Below are 8,924 nucleotides of genomic sequence, written 5' to 3' on the forward strand. Positions count from 1 at the left end.
CCAAACAGCACCCCCCAAGATTTCCTCATGCATCTTCCCATTCAATACCTTCCTAACTATTCTGACATCTATCAGCTTAATTTTGCCCCTTCTTGAACTTCATACAAATAGAATTGCATGACGTGTACTCTTTCTTTCATTCACGTTGTTGCTTTTATCCTCAGTTTGTCTTATTATTGCTAAATAGTTTCCCCTGTGTGAATACACTACAATTTGTGTATTGATTCTGTTGATGGGCCTTCAAACTGTGTCCAATTTGAGACTATTAAAAATAAAGTTGTGCCAGGTGCAGTGGCCCATGCCTGTAATCCCAGCCATTCAGGAGGCTGAGGCAGGAGGATTGCAAGTTAAAAGCCAGCCTCAGCAACTTAGCAAGGCCCTAAGCAACTTAGGGAGACCCTGTCTCAAAATAAAGAATAAAAAAGACTGTAGATATAGTTCAGTGGTACAGCGACCCTGGGTTCTATCCCTAACATCAAAAGAGAGAAAGAGAGAGAGAGTCTAAGGAAGGGATATTCACAGCTGAGTCTTAAAAATAAATAAGTAAATAAATAAATAAATAAATAAATAAATAAAGTTGCTTGAAACATTCTAGAACATGTCTTTGGGGGGACTAATAACTTTTTTCTTTAGGTTATGCTCCTAAGAGTGGAATCACTGAGTCAGGATAACGTGGGTGTTATGGGTTAAATTGTAGCTCCCCAAAAGACCAAGAAAGCTTCAATCCCTATACCCACAAACATGACCTTATTTGGAAATGGGGTCTTTGTAGATGTAATCGAGTTAACAGAGGTCATTAGAGTGGAACGAGCCCTAATCCAATATGACCGGAGACCTTAAAGGGGGAAATCTAGATGCAGACACACTCAGAGGAAAGGACCATGTGAAGACAGACGTACAGGGAGAACCGGGTGACGATGGCAGCAGAGTGGAGTGATAGAGTTGCATGCTAAGGACCACCCTTGACACCAGTGACACTAGGAACTCAGAAGGCAGGAAACGATCTCTCCTAGAGCCCTGTCAACACCTTGACTTTGAACTTCCAGCTTCCAGACTGCAAAAGGATACATTCTGTTGTTCGTGGCCACCCCATATGCATACTTTGCTATGGCAGGCCCAAGAAACAAATACTGTCGATTTAGTAGCTACAGCCCAGCAGTTTGCCAGAATGCCAACCACTAAAGTCAGAGGGAAATCTGAGGATCAGATTCCAGAAATTGGTGCCCACACCCTTGAACTGCCCTCCTCAGAACTCTGCCCAACAGCCAGCTGCTGTTCTCCAGAAAAATCCTCCTAAACCACTACCACTACACTAAGGTGGAAATGAAAGCTCAAGGAGGTTTAAGAACTTGCTCAAGGTCACATAGCTGGCAAGTGATGGGGCCAAGTCTTGATCACAAACAGACTGATTCTGAAGCCTGAGATTTTTGTGACACTTGGGCTCCAAAGATTATCCCCATCTGATATCACATAGGCAAGTGGCTGCGGGTTTCTCCTCGGAGCTCCATTCCTGTTGGCTCACCTTAGGTTTCATGTGGTGAGTCACAGCACCTAGACTTTATGAGCCCTTTAATGGGCCAACTACTCGATAACCTGATTATGCAAAAAGCCACATGTGAAACTCCCGCCCTAATAACCACATAATTTATAAGGAAATGAGTCTACCTTCCCCTAGTCTTTGGCTGCCTGCCCTCCACAGAGGCTCAGTGGAGTTTTTCAGGCTAAAGCAGGAAGCACCAAAGAGGGGCTCCATCCTGTCCCCCTTCCAATCCCAGAAAGACTCCACTGCCCTAGGCCTCTCCCCTGTCTTGACCTCTGCACATTCCACCATGAACTGGAGACCCTGGAGGCTGGAGACTTGGAGGAGGCAGGAACAGTCAAAGGGAAAGGGAGAGAAGGAGGTGTTGGAATAACCATGAACCTGAGGGACAGGGCCATTCAACGCCCACTGCTCATAAACTGGGGCTGAGGTTAAACCCACCAAATGAAATAAGAGAGTCTGTCCCCTTTGACCTGGGACACTGAACCCAGACAGCAAGACTGGTTTCAGAGTGGGACAGCAGCCCCTGCCTAAGGAGTACACCAGCAGCTATCCATCCCCCTTAATACCCTCCAGGTCTGTTCAGGTGGGAGCTCCCTGTTTTTCTGATTTCCCCTGATGGGTCTCTATCATTGCTTCTTTCTTCCTTCCCTCCATGGTGCTGGGGACACAGAAAGAGTGAGATCTCACAGTCTCTGTCTCCTGGAGTCTACAATCTTCTTCCTAAATGCTAATGTTACCTGAGCACTTTTCATCTCTCTCTCTCTCTCTCTCTCTCTCTCTCTCTTTCTCTCTCTCTCTCTCTCTCTCTCTCTCTCTCCGGGAGTAATGATGTTGGGGATGGAACTCAGGGTCTGGCACAGTACCTTACACTACTGAGCTGCCTCCCCAGTCAGTCTCCCACAATAATGTCATCTGCTTCCAAGACTTCAAATCTGTCCTTCCTACTCTCCTTCTGAAACTAGACAATTCCTACCCATCTCAAAAGCCCTCTCCTAAAAACAAATAGTTTCCCTCATTTTTTTCTTTGTTTACGCTTTTCTTTTAAAAAAGAAAAAAGAAAAAAAAAAAAAAAGGTAATTTAACAGACAAGTTAAATCCTCTCTTTCTTCTGGATTTTATCATTCTCCTAAACAATAAGAATTTAGCCTCTACTATGTGCAGGGCTCTGCCCTGAGGACTTTAACTCATTTAGACCTCCCAACAACTCTAGAAGATCAGCACTATTGTTCTGATTGTTCTATTTTTTCTCAGTTCTTCCCTCCTGTCTTTGTCTTGGTTCACCATAGGTGTGGTTCACTTCCCTCCACCCCACTGGCTTTGGCCTGCTTTGGCCAATGGAATGTGGGTGGAAGCAAGGTGACAATTTTGAGCTCAAGGCTTAAGAAAGCATTATGGGTTTTGCTTGCCACTCTTATGCACGTGACCTCTGCCATGAAAAGAGCACACATTGAGTAGTTGCTGATAGAAACATGTAGAGCAAACCTAAACCTAACCTGAAACCTGGAAACCAGTCCAGCTGAGCCACAGTCAACCCCATGGACTTGTGAATGAAAAATAAGGGCTTATGACTGACACTAAGCTTAGGGGTTGTTTGTTACACAGCTTTAGGGCAACAATGGCTGAATGATACAATTATCATTTCCCATCTTACACATGAGAAAACTGAGTCCTGCAGAGGTTAAGTAACATTTCCAAATTTACATAAAAATTAGTATGAGATGGAACTAAAGATGCAAATCCAAGCAATCTTGCTGGATTTCCCACTATTCTACATTGACATTTACATTGAGAATTAGCATTCTCAAGTGTGGGGGGGACACATAAAATATACAATATATAACAATATAAATACATAAATTCTGACATACATATATAAACACTTTATCACGTTATTTTGCATATTTATAAACTTTATATAAATGGCAACATTATACATATCCTTTTATAGCATTCTTTTTTTCACTCTATTGTTTTTAGAGCTTCCTCTGATGATACCCATAATTTTTGTTTATTTTATCTGTTGTATTCCATTAGGTGATTGTATCCCACTTTCTATAAATTGGGCATTTCATTTGTTTCCAGTTTTTGCTATTTCAAACTATGCTGCAACAAACATTCTTGTACTTGTCTCCTCATGTACATCAAAGTCTCTTTAGAGTATGTGACTGGAAGTGGAATTGCTGGGTCATAGGACATGCATGTCTTCTACTCTACAAGGTATTATGAAATTACTTTCCCAAGTGTTATATCAATTTGCATCAGGGTGTGAGATCACCAGTATGGTATGAGATTATCTGTTAGTCCACATCTATGTTATGGTACATGGTGCTAGTGCCTCACACAGACCCTCTTACTGACTTGTACATCCCTGGTTTAGCTGCTATGTGGGGCTCTAGCTGGAGAATTGCCCTTGGCCAAGAGGGCCTCCCATCCTTGCACAATCCCAGGCCACCATTCAACTTAGTTATTTTGAATTGAATTCAAAGGGTAGGAAGAAAAAGTGGTTACCAGAGAAAGAAGCCACAGTCCCCATCTCCTCTAGCCCTGGTCCTCCTAAGCTCCAGGGAAAAGAAAGATGAAGGAGGAGGAAGAGGAGAAAGGAAGAGGAAAGAGATCCAAGGAAGAAGAGAGTGGGTGATATAAGACTCAAAGCTTCTCCCCAGGATAGGTGTGCTGGAGGGAAGGCACTACTAAGAAAAGTCTATTCTGCTTCCATCACCCACTCACCCACTGGCTCCCCCAAATCTTTGTCTTTGTATTTCAATCACATCTTCTTCCCTGATTGCACTCACTCGCTTTGTTCATTGTATCTCCAGAGCAGAGAACACTGCCCAGAGTACAGAAGCCACTCAGTTTTATTGAATGAATTAATGGGAGAATATTATTTGGTACACCCAGATTTTCAATAGGAGACAAAAGACTTCATGGAAGCTCTGTAGCTATAATTCTTTCTCAACTTGTTATCAAACCCTGTATTTAACACTCATTGTCAAGTATGAAACCACAGTCCTGTTTCCCATAACAAACTTAGTTTCTGTTTCTTTTCCCCTCCCTGCTCACAGAGCCTTTGAATCTCCTCTCTCTGGGCAATCTTTATACCACCCAACAGGCATCATCCACCCTGGTCTGCCTGGTGTTCTGAGACACATACTCTTCCTCACTTTTCTACTTCAGTGCATTCCTGGCAATCTTTAAAACTTTTCTCTGTGAAATCCATGCCCGATCTCTCTGCAGCCCCACCTGTGGGCTTCTTATTTGGAAGTAGAACCATCTACCTGTCTTCTTACTATTCCTCATGCTCCCTCCAGGCTGTTGCTATTATCCTTATTCCAAATCCTCCACCTCCTTCCCCCCAGGCGCACGCGCGCGCGCGCACACACACACGCACACATATTTCTTCCTTTGTGTATTTCTCCATTTTATATCCTAGTCCCTTATGCCACCAGACATGTCTCTTCTGGCACTGATTTCCTCTGTAAAGGTGTTGTTAACTCAGAAACCCTTTCATTTTTGGATTCTTGACCATGGGCACTGTGGCAAACAAAATTATGACCCCTCAAGATGTCTGCATCTTAGTATCCAGAACCTGTGGATATACTACTACCTTCCATGGATAAATGACTTTGAGATGTGATGTGTTTAAGGACCTTGAAAAGGGGAGATTGTCCTGTGTTTTACAGGTTGGTCCAATATAATCACAGGGTCCTGTCACTGTGACAAAATACCTAAGATAATCAACTTACAAAGAGGAAAGGTTTATTTTGGCTCATGGTTTTGGAGTTTGCAGCCCATGACCTCTTGACCCTGTGGCTTTGGACCTATAGTGACACAGTACATCATGGCAGGAATATGTGGCAGAGGAGGCCTGTTCACCTCATGGTATCTAGGAAGCAAAGAAAGAAACAGGAAGGGACTCAATATCCCCTTCAAGGGAATATTCCCAGTGACCTAACTTCCTCCTACTAGCTCCCCTCCAACCTCTTAAAAGTTTCACCACCTCCCAATAGTACCACAGGCTTGATACCCAGGCTTGAACACATGGACCTTTGGAGGTACTAATCTAAGCCATAGCAGGTCCTTATAGATAGGAAAGAGGGAAACGAAAGAGTCAGAGAAGGAGATGTGGTGACAAAAAAAAAAAAAGTGTCTGTGTATAGAAGAAAAGTAGAAAGAGAGAGGGAGAGAGAGAGGAAAAGAGGGAAGAAAGGAAGGAAGAACAGACCTGAGGGGCCTGTGAGACTATAACAAAAGATGTAATATTTATATCATGTGAGTTCTAGCAGGAGAGGAGAAAGAGTATGAGCCTGAACACTATTTGAAGAAATACTGGTTAAACTCAAACTTGGCAAAAGAAAAGAAAACAAAAACATAAAATTGCACACTCAAGAAGCTGAACAATCTCCAAACTTATGAAATCCAAAGTAGTGAACACCAAGACATAGCACCGTTAACAGTTAAGCTTCTGAAAACTAGAGACAAAAATTTTTTTTTTTTACTTAAAGCAGAAAGAAATGATGTATTACCTAAAGGGGAAAACTATTACAATGAAAACAGATTTCCCATCAGAAACTCCAATGACCAGAAGGAAACAACACGACATTTTTTAAGTGCAGAAAGAAAAAAGAATTTTCAACCCATAATTCTATGCTCATTTAAAATACCCTTTGGGAATAAACGGGAAATCAGGACATTCTTGGACTAAAGAGAATTTGTTGCAGAAACCCTACACTAAAACAATGTCTGAGGAAAGTTCTCTAAAGTGCAAGGAAATGATAAAAGAAGTCTTAGAACATCAGGAAAGAAGAAAGAACAAAAGATCAAAAATATAGGTAGATACAAAAGACTTTTTTTTTTCTCTTTGGTTTGTTTACGGTTGAAGCAAAAACTATGCCACTGTCTAATGTGGTTCTCAATGTATACAGAGAAGACATTTAAGACAATTATAAATGAGGAACAACAAAAGAACCTAGAGGCAGGTAAGTTTTCTACACTTCACTCAAACTGTAAAATGTTTATGCCAGTAGACTAACAATGCAGGAGGCAGGTAATAACTAGAGCAAACACTACAAAAGTTATACAAAGACCTACATTCAAAAACAGTACATATAAATCATTGGAATTCTTCTAAAATGTTCAAATGATCCATAAGAAGTCATGAATAAGAAAAGAGAAACAAGAAAGAACAAATAGGGGAAAAGTGGCAGACTCAATCCCTAACATGTCAGTAATTATATTAAATATAAATGGACTATGAATACCAGTCAAAACATGCATATGGTTATGGTGAATTAAAAATATCACCCAACTATATGTTGTTAATAAGAAACTCATTTTAAATATAATGTGTGTTGAAAATAAAAGAATGAAAAAAGATATATTAAGTGAACATTAATTGAAATAAAGCAGAAATGGCTATATTACTCTCAAATAAAGTAAGATTTCAGAGCAAAGAAAGTTACTAGCAACAAAGAGAAAAATTACGTAAAGATAACAGGACCCATAAGCTGGTTGTACTGGCACAAGCCTGTAACCCCGGCTACTTGTAAGACTGAGGAAGGAGGATCCCTGGTTTGGAGTCGCTCTGTATTTAAAAAGGGAACTATCCGGGGCTGGGGATATAGCTAAGTTCTTAGAGTGCTTGCCTATCAAGTACAAGGCCCTCGTTCAATCCCCAGCACTGAAGGAAAAAAAAAAAGGAGCCTATCTTCCAGGAAAGTATGAGGGTTCTGTGTACATACCAAGAAGAGCCAAAAAAAAAAAAAAATATGATGCAAAAACTGATAGAACTAAAAGGAGAAATGAACAAATCCACAATTACAGGTGGATATTTCAGTTGCATTCCCAGAAAATGATGAAACATTGCTAAAAATCAATAAGGGGAGAAGATGATGGGTTAGAGAAAGGAAGCCCATCCCAGTTCCTCAGCACCAGACTTACAAAGTGGGAAGACTGCTCCTCAATAAGGTAACTAAGGAACCTCACTGAAACTTAATACTGAACTGTAAAAAAATATCATAGAGCTTCCGAAAGTCAGTAACTTGAACATAAGAAATAATGCCTTTGAGATCAAGGAGGAACTGTTATCCAGGAACACAGCACTTTGCTCTCAGAATGAACAGAGACCAAAAATCAGATGCATATGCCCAAGGAAAGCAGGATTTCATCCAGCACTTCTCTCAGATGGCAAGGTGCTCTCTGAGGATGAGATGGGACAGAGACAGAAGATACTATTGCTCCACTCAAGGAGGTCCTGGAATATAATGCCATTGTAGGCATTATATTCCATAGGGGGTTTGATGGTGGTTTTGGAAGTGTTGGATCCAAGAAAACAGAATGTTGATAGTCTCCAAAGGGCCCTAACAGTGGACTAGTGTGTAGGACTGCTGCATGCTTTCTTCCTGGTGTCAGATGACATCATGGATTCATCTCTTACCCAGCAGGGACTGTTCTGCTGGTATCAGAAGCCAGGCATAGGTTTGGATGCTATCAATGATGCTACCACCTGCTGAAGTTCTACTGCCAGGAACAGCCCTACTTTTTGAATTTGATTACACTCTTCCTGTTGAGTTCCTGTCAAACTGAGATTGGGTAGACCCTGGTCCTCACCACACCCCCCCACCCAGGGCAATGTGGATCTTCGAAGATACACTGAAAAGAGGTATAAGTCCGTTGTCAAGTACAAGACAGCTTTCTACTCCTTTTACCTGCCTATCATTGATGCCATGTACATAGCAGGCATTGATGGGGAGAAGGAACATGCCAATGCCAAGAAGATCCTGATTGAGAGGGGAGAGTTCTTTCAGATTCAGGATGATTACCTTGACCTCTCTGGCAACCCCAGTGTGATGAGAAAGGTTGGCACTGACATTTAGGGCAGTAAGTGCAGCTGGCTGGTGGTTTAGTATCTGCAAAGGGCCACTCCAGAACAGTGCCAGGTCTTGCAGGAGAATTATGGGCAGAAGGACGCCAAGAAAGTGGCCCAGGTGAGGACACTATATGAGAAGATGAATCTACCAACTTTGTTCTCAAAGTATGAAGAAAACAGTTACAGCCACCTTATGAGTCTTGTTTAGCAGGATGCTAAACTCCTGCCCCTGTCCCGTCTTCCTGGGGCTAGCCAACAAGATCTACAAGTGGAAAAAGTGACCTAGAGACTGCAAGGGCAGGAGGGAGGGCTCTCAGTAAATTATTGTGTAACCTTTAAAAAAAAAAAAAAAAAAAAAGAGCCAGGCACTGTGTTGTATGCCTGTAATCCCAGCAGCGTGGGAGGCCAAGGCAGGAGGATCCTGAGTTCGAAGCCAGCTTCAGCAACAGTAAGGAGCTAAGCAACTCAGTGAGAACCTGTCTCTAAATTTAAAAATACAACAAAGGGTTGAGGATG

General features: G+C 41.9%; 1 pseudogene across 1 annotated transcript; it reads left to right on the plus strand.

Moving 5' to 3' along the window:
* The first annotated feature begins 7,597 nt into the window (after positions 1-7,597).
* LOC306655363 (farnesyl pyrophosphate synthase-like) lies at positions 7,598-8,616 on the plus strand (annotated as a pseudogene). Its single transcript has one exon. The product of its transcript is annotated as a farnesyl pyrophosphate synthase-like (transcript).
* The last annotated feature ends 308 nt before the right edge of the window (positions 8,617-8,924 follow it).

This window comes from Sciurus vulgaris (assembly GCF_902686455.1).
Source record: "Sciurus vulgaris genome assembly, chromosome: 2".
Lineage (NCBI taxonomy): Eukaryota > Metazoa > Chordata > Mammalia > Rodentia > Sciuridae > Sciurus > Sciurus vulgaris.